Source organism: Rhopalosiphum padi, chromosome 4 (assembly GCF_020882245.1).
Source record: "Rhopalosiphum padi isolate XX-2018 chromosome 4, ASM2088224v1, whole genome shotgun sequence".
Taxonomy (NCBI): domain Eukaryota; kingdom Metazoa; phylum Arthropoda; class Insecta; order Hemiptera; family Aphididae; genus Rhopalosiphum; species Rhopalosiphum padi.
The window spans coordinates 28,001,538-28,026,821 of NC_083600.1; the positions used below are offsets into that span (position 1 = coordinate 28,001,538).

Consider the following 25,284-nt stretch of genomic DNA (forward strand, 5'->3'; position numbering starts at 1 on the left):
TTAATCGGTAGATTTTTAAATTTCAAAGCAATTTGATACTTTGCTTAAACCTATAAAATATGTGCTTGAAAATAGAAAAAAAACGAAACATGCAATTGTAAATGAAAAAAAAATGTTAATATCATGATAGAGCCATTATAACAACAAATTTCCGTCAATAAATATATTCAAAGGATCAACGTAAAACAATATTATTGTAAATTCATAAACATCATAATTCCTAATTATATTTATAATAATATAATATATATATATTATATTATACATGTAAGTATACAAAAAAATTACACAACTATAAATAAATAAATAACTTTTTAAAATTTTATAATATATTGTAATATTTTAATTTATATTTATTTCATAATATTTTGTATTATAAAATAAATCGAAAAGTTTTTTTTAAATCTTAGAACTTAAATTGATCACTTCATAGCGCCCTTTCTGGTAAATCAAAAATTGATTATATCGTAGGTATGCTATGTATAAACACCAATTTTGTTATAGAGGCCAATACAATTTATCATTTAATTTTGTTTACATTATTAAAATAGATTGACTCTATTTGACCTTAGCCTATGTACTTTATTTTATTAATAAAGATCGTCATAAAATCATAGCCTATAAAGAGTATTGATCTATTCCAATACGTGTTACATCAAGAGTTTCTACGCGATTCTATTAGCACATAATATAATATTTCTTATCTACATCGATGACATTATGTACTTTTTAAAAATGTACTAAATTAATAGTTACTGATGATTTAAAGCTTTCTGGCCTGTCCGTGAAGTTAACTGTCAAAGATGAAGCTGATTTTCTTCGATTGGATTATTTACTTTATATGATTGGTATAATAATGATAATTTCATAAATTCCAGATGATGACATTTTGAGAGAGCTTTAGTGGTTTTTAAATTGAATTATTACATTGGAATATGCAACCAATTAAGGGCCTTGATAATTTTTTTTGAACTTCACTTCAATTTAACTGTCACATTACCAACATTGTTAACTGGTCAAACAAAATTGTAGGTTTCATTTGTCAAAATTATGTTGGCTAGTGAAAAATAAGCTATTAAATCAAAATATTGATATCAATTTTATTCTATTCATAAGTATAGCTCAATAATATGGTATCATGTTACCATTCGAGACTTAAAATGAAATTAGAAAAAACAACGATATAAGCGAATAAATTTACATTTAGGTGAGAAATATTGATTTTCTTGATTTATTAAATCACTTTTCCTTGTATACCCGTCATACTCAATCTAACAATTCATATTATCTGAATACAGAAGTAACTAATTACGCAAGTTAAACCCACTCCAGTAAAATTATGTATGCCATAAATGAATTATAAATCGATTTATTCTTCTCATCAAACATTGAGAGCATTGAAAATATATTGTAATTTTATACTTAATAATTCATAGCTATATTATGTATTATTTATTTATATTGTACTATTAATGTCTACAAACGTTTTTTTGTAACTTAAAATTATCTAATTTATGTGACTGGGCCTGGCCTGTTTAAAACTTGAATAAATAAATAAATAAACATCATTGTTAAATTAACATTTTATGATTGAACAATAAACGTATATACTGTATTATTTTGAAATTATTATTGATGTTACATTATGAAATGTTAATTTAACAATGATATTGTTAATAATATAACATCAATAATAATTTCAAATTGACGCAGTCCATACGTTTATTGTTCAATCATTCATTATAAATAAAAATATTTTTTTAATCGATGGTTAAATGTGCAGATTATAATATTTCATTTGTTTTTATGGTTTTCTTTGTAATAAATAAATTAAATAGTAATATTATATTATTGCATATTTCAATTATTCTTCGCTCAATTTAATTTTTATTTACCAGTAAAACAGGCATACCACATATTTCAAGTTAAACGATAAAGTTTTTTTTTTGATACATGATTTCATTGAACGACCATTGAAATTCCCCAATCATCTATCTCAATCAGACAAATTTACTACGGTAAACGATGTTAATCAGAAATACAATTTTAAACGAAATAGTTTATCATCATTGGATATTAAACATTCAATATACATTAATCGCCTTAATGTAGTATTATTTTGTTTTTTTTTTAAGTTTCCATTGTGTATTATTTACATACATTCAAATTGAATATTAATATATTTTTTTATTTAGTAAATTTCGTGTTTCATTTAGTGTTGTGTGCATTTCACATACTGATTTGAAGCTTATGTTGTTTTTCTTATACATTCTGATTAAATATAAGATGTTTAGTATGTTTATACTGGTTTGAATAATCTTGTTTAATAATATGTTTTTTTTTAATTTAAATACATATACACTTACAAAACACAGCTAAAAGCTAAATAAAAGCAAAATTAAAATATATAGCACAATTTTATAAATAACATTTAATTCTTAATTCATATAAGTGGCATATTTGTATAAAACAAATCATCTTTAATTTCATATTCCAAAACAAATAATTTTATGATAATTTCTATTAATGAAAATTGAATTTTAAACAAGTAAATGGTTAATTATATAAATATGTTTTTATGAACGGTGAAGTAGACCAACATTTTGTGGGGTAGTCCTGTACAGGATAAATTCATTCAAACATTTAATATTAAGAAAAGTATTTCGGGTTGAAATATAAAATATTAATATTATGATTTCATTTATAAAGAATTAAAAATTAAAATGTTAAAAAATATAATTTTAAAAATAATATAAAATATAATTGTTTTTCAAAAATGTTGTAGTATAATTACTTCAAAATAATTTTTCCATGAACGTTATTACTTTTCGACGTAATCACTGCTCGCTGTCAAAAGAATTGTGTTGTGTATAATATCTGTAACATTTAACAACCTTATATTAAAATTATATATTTAAATATTTCACATAATCTTTCAGTTGTGTATATTATATATATACATATACATATATGTATGTATAAATATATATTAGATTATGCATACAATTATGCTTAAAATATGTGTAGTGAAACGATTTACGGAATGAACGAGCAACTGAATAATGTATACTTGCAATAGTTGAATTACAACACAGGATTTCGTTACTATATTTTCACATTTTCGCCACGCCACAGATGAATTTTTTTCCCCAAAAAATGTCAAATAAATCATAAATATACATTTTATACATAACAAAAAAAAATATACAATTCAACGCTTACGGATTATATGAAATATATGAAATATTGTTGTGACTATATGCCTCCAATATATCCTATGGATTATAAAAACAGTACTAGTGAAGTCGTGACTCATATGTCCAGAATATGTTATAGTATTTCTCATCTACGCAACATAACTTATTGCAGGAATATCCAAATTTTGTATTACAAGATTCAACAATTATATGACTTAAATTAATATGGTAAAAAATTTCTGCGATACGTTTAATGCAATAATTTGGATATCTCTTAATATTATTATAAATAATATGCACCTTCCGTGGTATATTTAAACGGACATTATACAGTAAATGAGAGGGGAAATAAAGTATTAGTTTTTAAATCGTATCCGTTCTAGAAAATAACTTTAACGTGGTGGTAAAGCAAATGCAAATCGTTATTTTTGAATGCAGAAAACGAAACGAAAATCAATAAACAATAACAATATATATATATATATAGGTGTATATTGTATATATGTGTATATGTACGTTGAGTTAATTTTCACAAATATATAATATATTATTCTCAAAGTCAATTTATTTCACAAGTTACTTTAAATAATATGCTAAACGTAAACGGCTTCAAACAGACATTAAAAAGCAAATCCTTCAAAATGTTTAAAACATCTTAAAATAAATTCGGAGGAAAAAACATTTAGTGAAAATTAGAGTAAGTAACGATGAAATGGGATTTAAAAAATTCAATGGTTTTTAAAATCAAACATAAACAACTTAAAAACAAAAAACTATTTGTAAGGCAAAATAAAGATAAAAAATTAACTATCAGAGAATAAAAGAATGAGTAATATTAAAATGAATGCATCGAATGCATTATACATTATTTTAATAATTTGTCTCTTACTTCTAAAAGAAGTAAATATATGTTTCAAAAGTAACTCGTATTAGTGTGTTGTTATTATTTTAATTAAAAAATATTTAAAATTATTTATGTAACAATAATTATTTTAAGATGTTTTCGAAACAAACGAACATTACATATTATGAAGTTAAACAATTTTATATTACAATTATTAAATGGGTATACAAAAATAAAAATAGTAATATTACACATCATTTTTTTTAAGCCAAACATTATACACTAATTTTATTATCTATAGATATGAAAGTAACAAAAAAAACTTCAGCAATCCGGTTTAATTTTTTTTTTTTAATTATCAACAAAACTCCTATTATAGAGGTAGCATGGCGTGTTGGTACCTACACGAGTCCTACGATAAGCTTAAAATTTCAGACCTTTTTGTATTATATATATACTATATAGGTATGTATTTAAATATACATGCAGTGCAATGATCATATCAGATAGACAGTTGGACTTTAATCATAACTTTATTAATATATATTATTATACCCTATTGTGAATATGACACTAACATTTTTTCTTGTGAATTATATTTTTATAAAAACATAAAAAAAATAATTAATAACAATTAAAACCTTTAATATTAATTCTTTGTTTGATTGGTCTTATACATCATCTAAATAAATGAAAATCGAATGGAAACAATAACAATGTTCAATTAGTGACTGTAAAAGAAACATAAAATCGTCATCGAAAAATAATTAACAAAAAACTAAAAAAAGGTATTTTTTGAATGTTAAACATAAATAAAACTCATAACCGTATTTAAATTGTATAAAAACAAATTATTATTTACTATGGATATTAATATAAATATCAAAACTATAATATATACCTACTGTAATATTATAATAATATTTCAAATTATACCTATGTACTCATGTATCTAGTCATTAGTCATTATATTTTATTTTTAATAATCATAAACATTATATTTTTATTTTTATGTTACTAATAACCATTAAAACATCAATTAGATGCAATCAGTTAAATTATTTGCAAAATTGAAAAAACATTCAGTAAAAATGAAAATCAGATAAACAGTAAGTTAGTAAATTATAATTCAAAATCGTTATGCAATATGAGCCTTTATTGTGTAAATTAGTGTAATATATCAAATACATATATAATATGCATATATGCATGTGCAACGAACATTTCGATTAAAATCCTGTATCTATGCCTGTTAATGACAAGCCACCAATCAGATATATATTGTCGGCTTGCATTGCACATATATGCGTCATATACAACATCATTTGAGTAGAATTTAATCAAACATTTTACTATACAAATAAAATATTTAAGAGATTATTCATAAATATTGATAATAGTATACAAGTAATTAATTAATATAATAATATCATAATTAGGTAGACTGCGCGGATAAAGCGTACTAACGCACTAACGATGTAGGCACGATCGATCTACGGCGCGGAATATGTCAAACTGCATTACGTTTTCGTATAGTATGGGTAGTGAGTATTTATAAAATCGCAATAATCTGATGGATGATTAATTTCCGGTTCAATTCGCGTGTTCTTGTGTGCACAGCTCATTATTTATGACTTATCCAATAGTATATGCGAAATAATATACGTACTACGTATGTAACCTATGTAAGGTTAAGTAACAACCGACACATTGGTAGGACATTTACGAAGATCGTACAATAGACAACATGTTTTACGTTTTAACAACACTTACGCTATTTAGGCTTATAACGAATTTAATATTAAATTATTAAAACATAAAACAACTATAAGTTAACGATAACAACGAAAGTTTCAAAAGTAAATGGTATATATTATACAACAATACCATACTTGTTAGAAAAAACTTATCTAAACTCGTATCGTTTGGCTGAATTGACCAAGTACTTATATATATTTATGACTTTATGAACTTTAGTCCATATATAATAATATACATAATATATATTATATATAAAAAAAATAAGCAGACAATTTTTTTTATTGATCTATATTATGATTCCTGGTGATTTACGATTGTTGGCAATAAATATTAATTTAGAAAATTGGTAGTATGATGTATATTTACATATAACAACTACTAGAGGCTATCTCGCCATAATTTGTCCTAGCCCATATTATATCCCACGGGACCGAACCGTATACATTTTAAGTAGTATATCCTATATACAGCTCCTGCTTGAACTTTAAAACGTACATAGCTATATGAATACTTAATGGAAATTAATAATTCCATAAAGTATTCACATAGTTATGTAAGTTTTAAAGTTCGCGTGAACGGTGTGGGTGTGGAGAAAGGCATATACGATGAGCTGCAGGCGCTAGCAAGGACACACGTGGTGGGATATTTCGCAAGTTATAATATAATATATACATATTATATGGTATTATCATTGATAATATTATCAAAAATAAACGTGGCTCATATGGATGTATAAATTATATTTCTCGATACGTGACGCGTGCATTTTGTGTAATCACTCTGGCCACTGCGGTGCACTTTGTGGAGTGGATCAAACGGTCAACCGCATTAAACAGTGATGATAATAGTAATAACAATAATATAGTAATGATAAAACGAGACATTAAATATATAATTAATAGCCAATGATAATGATTAATGCAATAACGGGCTGGCAGGAGGACGACGACAAAGGGCGAGCGATGAGGACCACACCGCAGAGGACCGTTGGGAAATCGACCAGTGGTAACCCAATAATTGATGGTGCAGCGATAGTTTGATGCAGCGAAATAAGTCCTCCACGCGCTCGTCTGCTGCACATCATTAATCTTTCAACGACTCTCTCGGCCTTAGGGATAAAATCGTGTAATATTATACATCGTCACGGCGAAACAAACGAAAATTATAAATTTGTATTTTTTATTTTTATTCGATAGTTTTTCATTTTTTTTTTTTTTATCATCCGCGCCAAGAGCCCGCGATCTCCGCTTTCCGAGCCATATAATATATTGATCTATACACGCGGTCATTGTTGACCACCTACGCAGATAAACTCGTCGTCCGAACACGCAGTGAAGAAAAATTATAAAGCGCCACACTACATAATATTTTTATGATGTGTCCACCAACGTCTGCGTGTTAAAAGGACGATATAACATTACGCAATTTTAATCCACTGACACAATATTGATCAATACAAGTATTTTCAGTGATTTAAAGTGTTTAATTATTACATAGGTAAGTACTTACAAACTTTATAGTTTGAAAATTCCTTATTCAGTATAGCAAAGATCAACCACTATTATTTTGTACCATAAACCAAAAATCAATATTGGTCATAGTTTTAAATTACTGCAGACGACGACATTAAGATATCTTAAAATTAGGTGAACTATTGGAATATTTTTTTGTTATTAAAAAGTTGTAGTTTCATATTTTAATTAAACATAATGCCAATAATATTCAAAGGTATAATTTAATTTATTCTGATTAAAAATTATTTGCCTATAGATGACTTTTTATTTTATTTTTTGGTCTCAATACTGCTTATTGACGATAAAAAAAATCAATTGAATGAAATATTTTATCAAATCGTCTAAAAAAAACGGTTCACTCCCGTGTTATTTCGTATGCTTCACTGAACATCGCTATTTATTCGAATAGACACCTATGAATAATAGGCACCATCATACACGCGTTATTACCCTAGTTATATATTTTTTCTTTATGCTATATTTATGTTTATAAAAATTGTGTGATTAAATTGTTTTAGTTGCTTTTACACTTTGTATATCAATATTAATCAAAATGCTAAATATATTTACGCTTAAAATTAAAAAAAAACATCGATGAATGATCGAATTTAAATAATATTTTGGTAATTAGTTTATCAGTTTACTAGTCATACTATAATTAATTCCATACATGACACGCTATATACTAATTTTCATTACCCCGAAGTAAAAATGGGAAGCAACCATAGAAATTATTAAAACTATTTTTATATTAAAATGGTAAATCTTATTTGAAATTTGAATGTTCGAAGATTTGAATAACTTCCTATTTTAATTACCATATAATTAAATAGTTATTGTATCTGTATATCAAATTTCATTAACATTCTAGTACTAATATAGTTACTATTATTGATCACCGGAACTAGGCTTTAATACACAATATAGATTTTATATTAGATCATATAACTTCAATACTTTAATCTATGAAAGTTAATATTTTTTTTTTAAGAAAGATCTATTTAGAAAATTGTATCGCAATAATATATTAAAAAATAATTTTAAAGAATAAATATTTTGAAATTTTGCTTTTTAAGTTGTACCTTATTTTACCTTTCAAGATCGATGTAAGACGGCTTGCTAACCAAAAGGATAAAACTTTATTTGATACCACTTAAGATAGTATTTTTTGACAAAGGCTTATTAATGCAAATTGCTTTTAACCTAATGCACACAACTATAAATCTTGATAAAGATATAATCCAACTAAATGATGACATACGGGACTACATATTATATTATAATATATAATATATTTTATTATATTAAATATTGGTTTATCAAAATCAGTAAATATAAAGACAATCTTAGACAGTTTTATAAAAGTCATCTTATAAAAAAAACAATGTCATCTTGTCCATCAAGATAAATGCTAATGGTTAAAAATAAAACAATTTTATTGATATTTTTCATAATATTATGTATTAGAATTTGGAATGCTAACATTATTTTTTGGTAACCTTCTGTGATTAGTGAATTATTAGATTTTGATTTTAAAAACTAACCATTGTCTAAAGCTATCCTGCTAATTTTTATGATTTTTAACAACAGTTTATTTTCATTTTATATTTACATTTAATTTAATTTTAATATAGTTTTGGTAATTATTTATATAGACAATTAATGTAGTATTATTTTCTATTTATTTATTTAATTAAAATCCATGCCATGTGTATCTAATATATGAAGTACAAACTTAATTTAAAACAATTAAAAGTTGATTAAGAACAATAATGAGATAAGAAAAATGTTGGAACTAGGCCAACTGAAGGTACCAAAATAGGTGGTAATTTATATAGAAAGTATACTATTTCAACTTAATGTCTGCTTGGGATCAGGAGGTTTTTTAGCAATCGCTAATGGCATCGCTCTATTGTTCTTGTTCAGAAATGGTTTATTGATTTCGTCATTATTTTAATAAGCGCAATCATAAAAACATGAATAGCGCTTATAATAGACGACCTAATAAATAGCTTTGCAAAGCATTCAGAAGCTAAATAAAGAGTGTTTAAGTATTGATGCCATTAAATTGTAGTAAAACTGAAAATAAAATTGTATAATAGTTGTGCAAAGCGCGATTATATATTATGTTTACATGTGAAATTTTTAACATACATTTATTGAAAGAAAAAAATTGTCTCCGGGGTATTTGTATTTAAATTTAATCTCTTATAATTAGTTAAATCTAATACATCATAAATCAATGACGCTTGAGTGCAGAACGTTTGACCAGCTATATACAACAGAAGGTTATGGCTATTGGCTACGTATATTATGATCGTCATTAAGCAGACATTATTAAGTGAACCGTTTATATTGAGCTGATTGTGTATGTTAGTCGCAAACTCGCAAATCACACAATGCGCCTATTCAGCGTATTTTGATTTACTACAGTGTAAGTGTGTTATAATATAATGTGTGGTATAACTGATTATGTTTGTGTATCAATATAATATATATACGGTATTCACGTGTTTACCTACTATACTTAGGACTTTAGGAGTAATTTGTAATATTATATGGCCGTTACATCGTTTTGGTTTGTCCTAATTTGTCTACAACACAGTATTGCTCTTTTGTTGTTGATATTTGTTTAACCGTAGTACAGTTAAGAATATAACATATCAAACTTTAATCAAATAACCACAACAATAAGTAATATGCATAATATTATAGTAATGTGTATAAGGTTACCATTAATTGTAACTGCGTTAAATTATCCATATAAGTATCCGACGGAAAATCGCATCGAGACTTTTAAAGAATTTCTTGCAAGGATAGTGCAATATTGCAGCTTTTCCAAGACCGACCGCAATAAGCTTTCCTATCGAAGTCGTTCCACCAACGAGTCTTATCGATAACAGTACCTATTTAAATTTGTTTTCATTAGATAAAAACATTTCACACTTTGATGAAATTTTTTATAGATAGTAGACTCATTTAAAACGTTGGACCGTACTCTTATATTTCTACCTAAGAGTTCCAAGCAATTATAGAACACATCTTTTTGTTAAAAACTTAATTTTTATTTAAATTAAAAAAAAATAAAACGTCAATCAATTAACTTGCAACTTTAACGTTTTTAATATACGCCACTTTAAAGACCCAGGTATACACATGAGAGACTAAACAACTGGTATTAACACAAAACCTTATAAAACAAGTAGTATGAGGTAGATAATATATGCTTGTTTTTGAAGGGGCTTATTCTAGTATACTAATATATACTTAAGTGAAACCGCTCGAACGTTTAAACTTTGCTCTCAATAAGTCTACCTTACCCTCGCCGTTGGTAATTTTGTTTCTTCGTATTCTAATAACTTTAATATATATGTGATATGAATTAAATAAAATAAATAAACCCACTTCCATGTAATAAGCTATCGGCTCTCAGATAAATTAAAATGATGTTATTATTTTCGTTGATTAATACGAGTTTCGTATATAATATATATTATGCAAAAATTATTGTTTTGGTATTTCATTTTTATAATTTGACTATAACACACTTATACGTACGACGTACGTACTGTGAATATTAAATTGTATTCATACAATGTAAAAGATCAATTGAAATAAAAAAGATGAAGTACTATTCTATATTTTACTATTATATAGTAAAGAGTACGTGCATGCATATCGGTGACTTGGCGATATTTCTTCGATTCTTTATATCGAAATTTTACTCATTTATTTTTCCTTATCATTTTATTTACGATCGACACGTCTTTTTATATAATAAGTATATCGAATGTATATTATTTGATACTATAGAGTTTGTAAAAGTGAAAAAATTTATTGAAAATCCAATTTGTTTGATGACATTGATACATAGAAAATGACTGTGGTGCTATCTACAAAAAGATAAAAAAAAAAGCTAATACGGTAACACATCGTGACGTGTCATGAAATATAATATTGTCAATATCACAAGACCATGGAAATAAGCTAAACACATTTGATTGACAACAACAATACTCGTATTTGGAAAATACGATTAAGAAGTCAGCGCAATAGCGCATGCAATTTTTCGATTTGCGTGTCGCAGACACAATTTAAAATAAGTTGATGAACTCAAAAATATGGATAAAGAAAAAACTTACAAAGAATTTATTATGAGTATTGTTTTACGAAAAAAATTAATGACACTAAACCTGGAGTATCGTATTGTTCTATACTATTTCAAAAAAATTTAAATATATAATATTATTAAATCGTACTAATTTCAAAAAGTCAATAATACATTCCTACTTCCAGATAAACACAGATTACGCGTGTGCCTACAGCAAGTGAGACGAACAAAAATATTTTACGATAGAAATATTATAAACTTGAAAGGCGTCGTAATTAGATTTATTATTATGCACATATATTATTTAAATCTTTCGTTTAGTTTCAAATATATTTTTACGAGATAAAAAAAATATATAAAATAAAACAATCTACATTTGAATTTAAATAACTTTAAAATACTTACATAGCATAATGACATTATATTATGATATATTATATTTTGTAAAGTCGGGTTATTTCCCCTAGTAAATTCACAATTTTAACAAAAACAACTTTGTTGTGACGTTGTTGTTATGTTCCTACTTTTGATTTTACAAAATACCTAACATAATATCAGACGACCGGCATAGAGGAACTCGGTTATATATTTTCGTAGAAGTTTGAAATAAAAATAAAACTCAAATGAAAAACATTCATAAGGATGGATACTTAAAAGAAACAATATTAAACAGAAATTTGAATTTAAAAACCATTCTTTGGAGAAAAAAATATGTAGTAACACACATATATATAGTTTTTTTTAATAAAAATATTATCGTGTTCTCCAGTTGGTATACAAAGTACTTGTTTTATTTCTCTTATTATTGGACATTTTTTAATTTTATTATAAAAAATGTTAAAGAAACTATCCAATTTTCAATTACAATAATTATTATGTTTTAAATAACTAAACTACTTTCTGAACAAAATAAATAACATGTACTGTTATTTAAAAATATACTTTTATAAAACCATAGTTGTAAATTTATATTTAATTTGTGAAAGTTAGAAATATACTTTCTAAATAATATATTAAATTACATAAAAATTGTTAATTAAGCGTTTTAATTATTAGTATTTACCTATATAATTTTATTGGCTATGAAAATATAATAAACTTTGTTAGTGAATTTCAAATATTATCAACAATTTAAGAACACCATTACTCTAAATACCAAAAGTTTAGAAGCAGGTTAAATCTAACCCCTTCGTTTTCATAATCCACATAAATGTACCCATTAATATACCTACATACAATATTTATTTTAGAATTCAATTAAGAGTTTATAAAAATAATGGTGCATTAAAGTTTTGTGAAACATATTATCTAATGAAATACAAACTTGAACGAAGGAATGTAAATACTTTGTAAATTAATACATTTTTACAACGTTATTAACTAAATAGCCGAGTACTTAATGCCATTCCGAGAGAACGCAATAAAACATATCGTAATGTACCCTAAGCAGTATACTTTTTTTTATATGTTTATAATACTAGAATTCACAGTATTGTGTTCAGACTAAGGTACAATAATGGACTTCGTCGAAAAAAAAGAAAGAAAAGAAAAAATCCGATTTTCCACCATAGTCAAATGATTCAGTTGAATTTAATATAAAATAATGGTGCGAGTACCCATCATGTTTGTAAAGGACGTTTTAATACTCTCGACATTTAATTCTATTTAATATCAGAACATGTATGCGTGTATACCTCTAAGGTATACAATAATATATTATTACATTGAAAACAGTGACCTGACGGCGTTATAGCGGCCCCAAGTGAGAAGTACATCGATGCATGTGCAAATGGCGTGCCATATTATTATTTTGTTACGTATTATATTATGGTAACCATTGAAACGTTTTCTATCTCTGGTGCGGTGTATCAGTGACAGATTAACAGTAAACAGGGGAATATGAGATGTTATTGATGTTAATGATATCATAGACGGGGCACTTAGGTATACCATAATATTTCATCAATCCTATGGTTATGCCGGGTGTGGTTTATAACGTATACATTGAAATAAAATGTTAATATAATATAATTTACTTTATTGATGACCTGGTATTTACGCAGAGCAAGCGATGAAACGATACTCATTGGGTACACAGATGTGTAGCAGGCCGAAGGATTGTTATAATAATTATACGTTTCGTTAAATAATCATAAATAGTTTTACCTGATTGATGAGACTCCGTGATAATAAAGAACGGGCTTGAGATGACACACGCGCGGGTCTTGGATATATGTATAATATTATAATAATAAAATATAAATAATGTTATGGTTTTTCACGCTATAAGAAATTTACAATATCAATATATTATATTACAGCCAGGCAGAATGCGTGTGATATGATTTTAGCCATAATTACGAGTGTTTGGCGGCTTTTTAATGACATAGACCAAATAGCGATTCGATTAAATTGTTAAAAATATCAATTTATTACGCGGTGTCGTGAAAAACAATACGCAAGTTTTTATTTAGCGTAAAAAGCATGTTAAAATACGATTTAGAGGACGACTACACACGTGTATTTAGATTCATGACATGTATTGAATACCTTAAGTGGACATCAAAAATGCGCACGTAAAACGTAATACACGATTGCACGTTTTTCTGTGTGATTTATATGTAAAAACGAGAAAACAATGTGGGCTCTGTGTATATACAGGTCAAGTGTTTACGAGGAAAAAAGTTTTTTTTTTATAGCTTAACATATATTATTACTATTATTTTCTTTGAAATTTATACTACGATATACATATACTAATTATTTTTGATAACATAATGATGTGATGTGGCAAACATTGGATGTGAGTTTAAGTCAGAAATTGCCATACTTCAATTTTCGTTTCTCTATTGTTTTTAAATATTTTTATGTCATCATTTACAGTATTTTTTTTTTTTTTAATCGACCATTTGATCTGACCGGAAATGTTTATCTTTTAGGTACACAACAATCATGTTTAATAAACTATAATATATTAATACAATACGATATACCGTAAGTAAAAGTAACTAGTTTCACTACTAATTACTATAATAATTATTTATTATCATACAAATTATTTATCACTATAAAGTATACAGAAGTTATTATTAAATTCAAATATTAAAAATACCGATGTATTCTTTTATTCCACGTAATATAGTTATTCGACATGAAATATGTATATACGTATTTTTATTATTATTTTTTTTTTGTATATATCTGGAAAACAGTCAAAGTAACAAATCATACGGATAATATATTATTAGTACAATCTTTGAGTTTCTTATTTTACGTGATATCCTGGGTATGCGTATTGCGCATAAATTATTATACCACAATAAATTATTTGTAATTTCATGTCTAGAAACCTTCTGCAGTGACGGCGATTGCGAGAAGCGTTTTTAAGTTACACACCCAAGTAAAATATTATGCCAGCACAACAGACACAGTTTTTTTTTTTTTTTATCAAAACCCTATAATAATTTACGATTTACCGGTTTTAATGAATGACAGCTAGCAAGAATGCCAAAGTTCGAATTGGTAACTTATTTTATTTTCCCCACCTAAATGATGCATACGATTCATATGAATAATTCAACCCTATGTTTAGAGTACCATCATAACTGTATTGTCATCAATAACAATATATTATAGACACAAAAGATTACACTGTTTACAATCTACTTAACATTATCCGTTTAACTATATACGACTTATTAAATTTCCACGAATTTTTCTATGCTTAATATTGCCAATTAAGATAATATTATATTCCTCTATTTTAAGTGTAAAGATACACCAAATAAGAGAGTTGATTCATCTTGCTGTTATATTAATAATTTTTATAATATAGAGGAAAGACATGAGTTATGGGATTTAAAGTAAACAATATTTTGAGAAGTTAAAATTGGCGTATTTGAAAACAGCGTACACGCCAAAAAAGTTTCGACTGTTCAAATAAAGTGAAAAAAATGAATTATTCACCTTATTAGTATATTCAAAAACAATTTTTCTATTTTTTCAAAAATATTATCTAATTAGTTATATTTTAAAATACACGTATTATAGACTTATAACTCTAAATTAATGCTAAAGTATTGAAGCGGTAATATTCAGCGTATATCAATATGATTTAAAATATTTATTCAATAAGTGATTTTGTAATTTGTTAATATACTTTAATGGTGTGACATTATTTATGTACACAATAAGAAGGCGCACACTTTCGTTATTTTACTCGTCTTAAAGTTTAGAATATAACTAGGTAAGTACTTAAAAAATGACCAGCTGGTACTATAGCCTATAGGTAGACAGATTACGCATTACATATTAAATTTATCTTAATCTTATTAAATTCCAAGCGAATTACAAATTCCTAATATAACTTCCTTCACTTCGACATCAATCATTCAGTCTTGAATCTAAAAAGCGGTGGAAAGATGTGGAACCGATGCGATATAAGCAATCCTGTGACTTATCGATGGGAATGTTTTTTAGACGAGTAATCGAGTAATAAAGCGTGCGATTACAGATAACAAAAATAAAATTAAAAAAACATCTCATGTCCTCAAAACCGGGTTGAAATATATATTTAATTATATTGTTATTATTATTATTATTATCATAAGCCACCATATCATAGGTACTGCCGGTAGAAAGGGGTTAGAAACTCAAAGCGGATATGTTTAGCGGAAAGGTTTATTTTTCAAAGGAAAACCAATTTCAGCATCACCGTTGATGGTGGTGGTGGTTGTGGTAGCAGACCGTCGAGGGATGAACGACGTTGGCGGTGGCATCTTTGAGCGCGCTAAACAACAATATCGTATAATAAACGACGAACAGTGGCAAATATACTGCTCGACGGCGCGTGCATTTAGTGGTAAGGGAATGACGGGATCGGGATAGGGGATTCAAGAGGGTTGGCTAAAGGATTGGCAGAAGAGGGGTATACACATCGCGCATGCGTCCTTCCAGTGGAAAATATAATTTTCCGTTCGCTTATAAAAACGTAAAGAAAATATATTCAGAGCACGAATATCACTGCCGCCGTTTAAAACGTTTTGCTTTTCCTCCTTCCAGTCGACGTGGAATCGACCTATAATACGTATTTATATTCTATATACATACATTCGAGTTCAACACCACATCATCAGCCCTTCTAAGCATTCCAACACTGGGTCGAGACCACAATGTACCATTTTGGAGACCCAAGCACAGCCGATTGCCTGGATAGCGGTCCACCAAACGACTATACCACCCCATCGTATAATGTGCATATGTTTTCATTTCTATCACCGGCTCTTTACAATTTTTTCAGTATTAATTCTATAAAGGTGACTATTATATAATCTAACACAGCCCCGTTATTGCATCGTTGAATAAACAGACCTCAAAGTGCAGTCAAGCAGATAGTATACTATCACATTTAGACGGGTCATAACAATATATACTGGTTATGACGGTGTTTGTGTGCGAGCGTCAGCTTTGTATGTTTTTGTTTAATAGTGTCTATATTGGATTTTATTCAATAAATGCACGGTAAGATTGTGTTGTGAAATAGCGGAAAACGTACAACAAAATGTTTACTCTCCCTGGTGGTCATCTCAGACCTCCAGCCGGTAATGGTTATTTATCGATATGCGAACATAAAAGTGTTTCATCTCGCCACAATAGTGCGACAGAAAAATCACGATCAAAGTACTCGCTCGTCTAGTTGCGCACGAAATAGTGGTATGTTATTCTGGTATTAAATTTGAAATTGACAATAAATCATCGTTTCAAAAACGGCTAAAACGATAATTAACAAACATTTGAAAATTTCTTTAAAATAGTTCAATGGGTTTCGGTTGAAGAAACAAATAAAAATGTGCTGTATCAGTCACTGTGCATGTATATGATGTAAGTTTAAAGTATCTATTCCTATTTTATACGAAAAAAAGTGTTTACAGGAATAGTGTTTTTTTATTTTTTAAATAATAATGAATACCCACGAAAAACCGATTTAAATGGTTTTATTTAAGGGCTAAAAATAATAATGTCAGATACCAACGACTATACATTTATACACGTATTAATATGGTATTACATTCCACGATACGCCGTTACCGTTCGAACCGATAAATTTCTCAAGCACTTTTTTCCAGTGTTAAGCATTTTAGTAACGTTTTAAAATTCCAATATGATTATTATCGGAGAAAACTCCATTTCTTCCTACCTATTACAGCAGTATAGCAGCTGAAAATGCTATAATCGGCCTGCTGTTTAGAAAACGAAACGACATTTTTCGTTATGTAGTCCACGTTCTTTATTCTCTAATTACATTGAAATTAACACGAGTTTAACGAGCACCAGTAAATTATATTATTATACTATAACAACATCACCACGGTGCCTGTGCGTTCTTATCATTAAAAACAACACTAATTACGTTTGAAATTAATGCACTTGATGTTTACTTGTTTCAACGTGCATAAATTATTTAGATTAAATAAGAGGTACCTACACGAATACACAATAAAATATTATACGAAAAAAAGTTTTTGACACTGTAGAAAATCTCGACTTTTAAAGAAAATAATAAACGTGATAAAAATCTTATAAATTCCTATTATTTTTTATAACAAGTTTTTATTTATTATGTTAACTCAGCATTAGTGATTTTCTTTTATTATTATTGTTTTATTTTTTTCTGAAAAATGTAAATGTTTTATATCCACAATGGACCTTGGCGGTTTTAAAAACCATAATCGCATCATTACTTCATTATATTATACGACTGAGTTTAAAAAGTAATGCGATCGGTTGCACGAAGGTAAAAAACATAATATAATAGGAAGTGCAACCACACTGCAAATACTATATAAGTATACAAAGTGTACACTAATCGAGATTAATAATCGTTCACGTTCTAAATAACTAATCTCGGTGGTGAGAAAAATATTATCATAATATTTGCCTGGCCTAACCTTCATCGCCGCTTTATTTTTCTAATGTACACACGAACATCGTGGGCGGCAATGCGATTATATTATTCTCGCACTATGATTTTTGTAAAATATTATTACGAAACGTCGTCCCAGAGGCGGAAATGGTAATAAAGCTTTGTGGAGTGACTGGCTTGACCCTACCCTCCTTCACCGACATTTTTTTCAGCTTAACGAGGTATAATATTTTATTCTTTTGGAATTTTTTATGTCGCTGACCTCGAGCTCCGAAATACGTATCAGCGACCCAACTCTCTTGAAATGTTTACGGATTTCCTCCTGGTAGGTACATCGTCACACGTTATAATATCATACTATTTCTACATTCCGCGCACGCGATGATGTGTAGTGTATATATATATGAATATATTTATAGTTTTTACAACACTATTCTGATATAGACTTCGACGGTATAATGAAACGCGAGTAAATGTATATATAATAGACGTGTGTTACGTAGTGTGGTATTGGGTTACCACTTAGGTTACCACTACCTCGGGGGATAGTTCGCAAAACGTCGTCTTGTTAAAACGCGAACTCGACACCGCGCACGCCAATAATGACACACGCATACATAATAATAATATAATATATACTCGTACGAGATTCCGTCCACGTAGGAAAAAAACCGCGCACCTGCGCCTCCTGCGTGACCGTATATAAAAAAACTGCAGCGACCGGACATCACTCGACGCCGCGTGTGTAACAATACCTTTTATTCGAGACTTTTCCAGTCGTATAGATGGAAATATAAAATAGTATATGACGTGTACGCGGTTACTGCTTATCATTTCGACGTCATAAATAATTCAGACTTTTGAGGGTCACGGCGCGTCGTAGTAAACCATATTATATATATATTACATGTATACGTATATGATATGGCTGCGAGTGCTGTATATTATGTTTTTTATCGATAAAAAAAACACTGACCTATGTGACCAAACGATTTGACCGTCGCCTCCGTCGTGTCCGCGAGGAGACGTGCGTTTTAAATCTAAAATTCAAACGCAAACCGATCGACTGGAAAAAGTCCGACGATCGTTTAACACATAACACCGTTCCCTGTAACTTGCACCGACCGACTTCCATGCCTTCGTCGCACGCGCGGAAATAGAGGCGATCGTCATAAAACATTACGGAAACCGACTGTGACTCGCGCGCGTTTATACGACATGACGCTATCGAGACGAAGGCGCTAAAATAATATTATACGTTCTCTGTCGTCTGTGCGTAGACCTCGCGGCGCTGAAGTGAGTTTTGTTTCGACTTTCGTCAATAACTATAATAATTGATAACAATAATCGTTCGTTTCATATTTTTCCATCACTGTCCTCTCGTAGAACCACTATATTTAATATTTAAATATTGTATCACCACAAACTCGATTACGATATTCGAGAATTTCAAAACGATACCGATATACTCATATTATATATTATATAGCCATTATCGGGTATTACCTATACACATATATATATATATATATATATTGTGTGCGTCGTGTTTACTGCTCGTCTCTATGAAATCGAAATCAATTTTAAACATAATTTTACGTTCGGCGGCCGTTCGATCAGGAAACGATAGTTTTTGACGGTAAACCGCGGGGTCGTTACGGCGTGTACCTCCAATAAGCGCCATCTATTGCGAGTGACTATAGAAGGCGGCGGTGGTATGCGTTCGTTTCGCGCGCACCGCATTATAATATTATTATTATAATTATTATATTATTATAACACCAAACTGTCCCCGCGCTCGCGGTGTGCTGTCAGTCAATCGCCGCGACCGCGCGCGCGTTCTCTTCGTCCCGTCCTGCGTCGCGCGGCCGTACACACATTTTGTATACATAAATCATTCGATTGTGTACAACGCGCGCGTTCCGTCGACCGTGACACGGTTTTCGAGCGACGCGTTTACACACGCCTGTCACAAGGACGATCTATATAAGATAATAATAATATACGTCATCGCCACCACCAACCCTTGGCGCCCTTCACAGACCATCGATATTTGATTTTTTTCTTTCTTTCCGCGCCGCGTGCGTGCGCGTGTGTGTGTAAAGCGCCATACATATATTATGTATACGCGTTTCATTGAATTTCGTGCAGCACGACTACTACAGCACGCGTCACGTGTTATTATGTCGGCGATCGGCGGTGGTGGGGGGTGGACGGAATCCTTTGATATTCGTCCGTATAATATTATAAAATAAATTATTGAATAATATCCATATTATTATAATAATATTATGTACGCATATAAACAAATTACAATAATGACATGGAGGCTAATGGACTGGAACTTGAAGCCTTTATTTCTAATGAAAAAAAAAAAAAATGAAAAAAAATGGAAAATGGCATAATTATGTACCGACAATGACATATACAATATCGTATCGTTATATTGATGATACCTATATTCGCTATATAGGTAGATGTGTAGACGGTAAACAGATAATAATTGAGGACACGTGCACCGAGTCCGTGTATCGTTATATAGGTAATAATGTAATAATAATAATAATATATACTCGTACATATTTTATATTATTGTACTTACGACAATAATTTATAAATCTGTGTATGACGTCGTACCGAAATCATTTCGTCTAGATATTATTCATTTTGTAATTTATATTTGTGTGTTCTCCGCGCGTGCCTTTTTTGTCGAATTCCTATTTAAAACGTATTATACCCTTTTGCGAATTCTCTACCAGCACTATTACATTTAAAATGTACGAACTCTTACATGTTTTTCGATTATAAATTGTAGATATAGTAGCATTAATTTCGCGCCCATCATAAATACGAATCATTTAACTGAATCCACGCTTAAGAATAATTATGCAGTACATTACTTATTATGTATCATAACACTTTTTTTTTAAATTTTAATTGAAAGAGAGTATCCATGACACCGAAATAGTTACAGTATAATACATAATAAACGTCTAAAATTAAAAACAAATTATAAATTTTTACTATCAGACTTAAAACTTAATTATAACAAGTTCAATTATATCCATTCAATATGGATTTAATTTTTTTTTTTTATATAATACATTTTGTTTGAATATATCAGCTATACTCATAAAGAAAAAAAAGTTAAGCATATTATTTCAAAGAAATTTGTCAATTTCAAACTTAAAATACTTTATAATTTACTGATGGATTAGAACTTTGTACACACTGCGATGAGCAGGATTGACATTTTTGTTCTTATAAATTCGAATTTATTGTTTTTAAACCTTAATCATACTAAATATAAATACGTAGGAAGGTATATCATATATATATATATAATAAATACATTATATTATAATAGTATTACTACCTCATCTGCAGTGATCAATAAAAAGTTTTATAATGTTTAGCTCATTTGAGAAAAAAACAAATTTATTAATACTATACTTTTTTCAACTTGGGTTATTTTATTTAAATAAATAGAATGTTAGTTGACTTATCAATTTGGCAGATCACACTTATATAATAATATAAATTGTATAGAAATCATAATGTTTTCAATAAACATATTAAAATTTAAATATTACAGACATCAAAAGTGAAAGAAATATATTATTTAATACTAAAATTTATGATTTTAATACGATTTCTACACTTTATACTCAATAAGCATTTTTTTTTTATACATAAATTCGTGTTTTCACAGATTTTAACATTTTTTTTAATCCGTATTTATTATAATTTATCACTAAAAATTTAAAAAAATTGCTCAAGTTTGAATTTTAATAACGATAAAATGGTTGCTTATAATTTTTGATAGGTACCAATACTGTATAAAAATCATCGTTAAAACGAATTTCTGGTTTATTATCTTTTTACAAGTACTTCGTTTAATTGAATCACGTCCCAACAGAACTTTTTTATATTATTTTGTCACGTATCATTTTCAATTTTTAAAGCATTACGTACTTCTATTAAATCCTAAAAATCTATCTGTGGTAATTTTATTGTTATATCTTAAATATATTATCAAAATAACAATAAAAATAACTCGTTTCTGCAAAATTATTTAGCAACGATTTGTTTGAATACATTTAAACAATATATACGATATGGATCAAATGAAATTATATCCATGTATTCGTATTTATAGTATATTATAATATTTATAGTAAATATATTTTATTATAAAATAATATATATAAACTATATTTTCAGCAATATCTAATGAGAGGGGGAGTGCTCCAAGGAATGTCCAAAATGATACAAAAGTCTTAAAATTATAAACAACAATACTATATGCATTTATTTGTTCTATTTAAAAGCACGTTGCATTTTTAATTAATAATTTTGAAATAAATTATTAATCAACAGAATAATATAAGATATAAGAAATTCATTATTCAATTATTATTGAAATTAACTGATATCTTTTAAACATTCACTAATAATATTTACATTAAAAAGTATAATAATATTATAAAAATGCATGACTGAATATTGACTGAAAAGAATATTGCTAAGCATATTATCATTTTACGGTTATTTGCATAGAAAACTGTATACAAAGGTGTGATAAGTGGAAAATACATTATAATTTAATGAATACTTTCTGTAGATATTTAATTAACGAATAAATGGAAAATTTAACATATTTTTTATCTAACATGGTGAGACAATTTTTATTTTTTTTACTTTAATACGTATTTAATACGTAACTCAATTTCATAAATATTTATACTCATATTAATAAAATAACTACGTATGTAGTCCAATGACTACGAATAAGTTCTCGTTCAAGTAGGTAATAAATAATTATTAATTGTTATATGATTTTACTATTTTAATAACATTTCCCTATTATTGATTATTTTTAAATTGATATATTTTTTTTTCTCCAAAATAATTAATTTTCTCATAATCCTTTATCTTTTACTAAAAACTTTAAACTTTTGAATTGTTAGTAAGCTATTCATTTGACTATAGACCTACAAATCATCTACGGAGACATTTATTTGAAATTTCAGTTCAGTTTGTAGTTTTGAAAATATTATTTACAAGGCCTTCTCTTTATAAGACATCGCCAGAAACATTTCGTGAACTAAAACTTTATGTTTTTGATTAAGTACGGGTTTTATTCTACTTTTAACTTCTTCGTTTTATTCGGTTTTCATATAAAAAAAACTTTTGAACACATACAAAATGTTGAATTGTAGTATACCAGACGACGATTTAAAATAATGACTCAAATAAAAGTAAGTGATCGAAAGTAAAAATCCCACGTGAAAGTTCAAAGTTTGAGACGAGTTTCTATATAAAATTTTGTTCGAATCGATATCCCCCAAAAATGTGTTGTACCAAGACATAAAATAAAATTAAGAACATTAATAGTTGACAAAATAACATAATGCATACCTATTACCGAGAAATATATGTGTATTGTGAATCGATATTCGGCTGTATAGTGTATATAATATGTTAAACAGATTTAATATAATATCTATAAAGTACATATAATATTATACTCACTATATTTAGTTATACATGCATCATGTATACGAAAAACTATTGCATTTCATTTAACAACTTATTGACAACTCTACAGGCGTTATTATCGTCATAATATATTATAGCGTTTTTACTTTATATTTATAAAGAAAATTGTAGAATATAATATTATTCTTCGGTGCAGGTTTTCGCGTTACAGATGAATTCAATATAGTAATGTATGTAATATGTAAACATCAATACGGAATAGGTAAACATTTATTATCCATGTATTGAATCATTACACGCATAGTATTGTTATCATTTTCTACAAATGTTAAAATAAGTGATATTGTGATAATAGTGGTCCATTGCTACATTATAATTTATTGACCTACATATATATGCGATATACTACATCAATAACATTATATGAATAATTTATTTTAGTCATCGATTTAATTGGATGAAACTATACACTTATATAATGAGTCTTTATGTTATACATTGTCATTCCAAATTCAACAGTCACGATAAGCATCTATCTCGAATGATTGATTTTAAATCGTAATTTCACCATTGTCAAATTCATACCATTATCAATCAATGTTTTCATTTCCATAACAATACCAATTACAATATCAAACGAATATTATGTAAAGGTTTCCATACTTTTTTTTCAAATAAGATAAAATAATTAATAACATATAAATCGAAAACTCGCTTCGGTGAATGTATACATAAGCGTTATTCAAACATAGAGTATTAGTTATATTTTATGGGTTTACACCTGAATTTCGTTAGATAGATACATTGTTTACACAATATACCACACGATAAGCGTTTACGACATGATCACAATTTGGATAAAACATTATTTATAGGCAAACGTTCCGTGTATTTTTTTAAAGTATTTACGGATGAAAAGTTTCAAGTCCGATTTAAAATAAGTTATGAAAAAATAGACTGAATATATATTATAGCGACCAAAGAATAACAAGATCGAATACGATTTTTTTTTTCATAAAAATTTTAGTTAACATTAAGTAAAAAAATGTATGTATACATATATTATTATGTTATTACAAAAATAAGATGAAATATTAAAGGTGATTTTATTTTAATTTAAATTAAATGTATTGACTTTAATTATTTTTATATTAAATAATATTACATCTGTTGTACCTTATACATGTTTTCAATTCATATTATTATATTAAGCTATATTATTATATCTTTCACTATCTGTAATTGTTGAACTGTAATAGTTATTAACTAAAGGCTCTAAAAAAATATATATATATAAATTCACATCCGTATCGAAAAAATAACCATCAATTATACGGCTATCGGGCCATTACTATTGCAGATGACTTAAACTCAATCTTTTGATTTTAAATAAGTACGTATAATGTTTGTATACCTATATTATAATATTCACG

General features: G+C 27.7%; 1 protein-coding gene across 1 annotated transcript in view; it reads right to left on the reverse strand.

Moving 5' to 3' along the window:
• Positions 1-25,284, reverse strand: part of LOC132930977 (gamma-aminobutyric acid type B receptor subunit 2-like) — a 280,952-nt gene that overhangs the window by 174,056 nt on the left and 81,612 nt on the right. Inside the window, 1 exon segment of the mRNA XM_060997114.1 lies at positions 2,795-2,877. The gene's annotated coding sequence lies outside the window, so the exon portion shown is untranslated.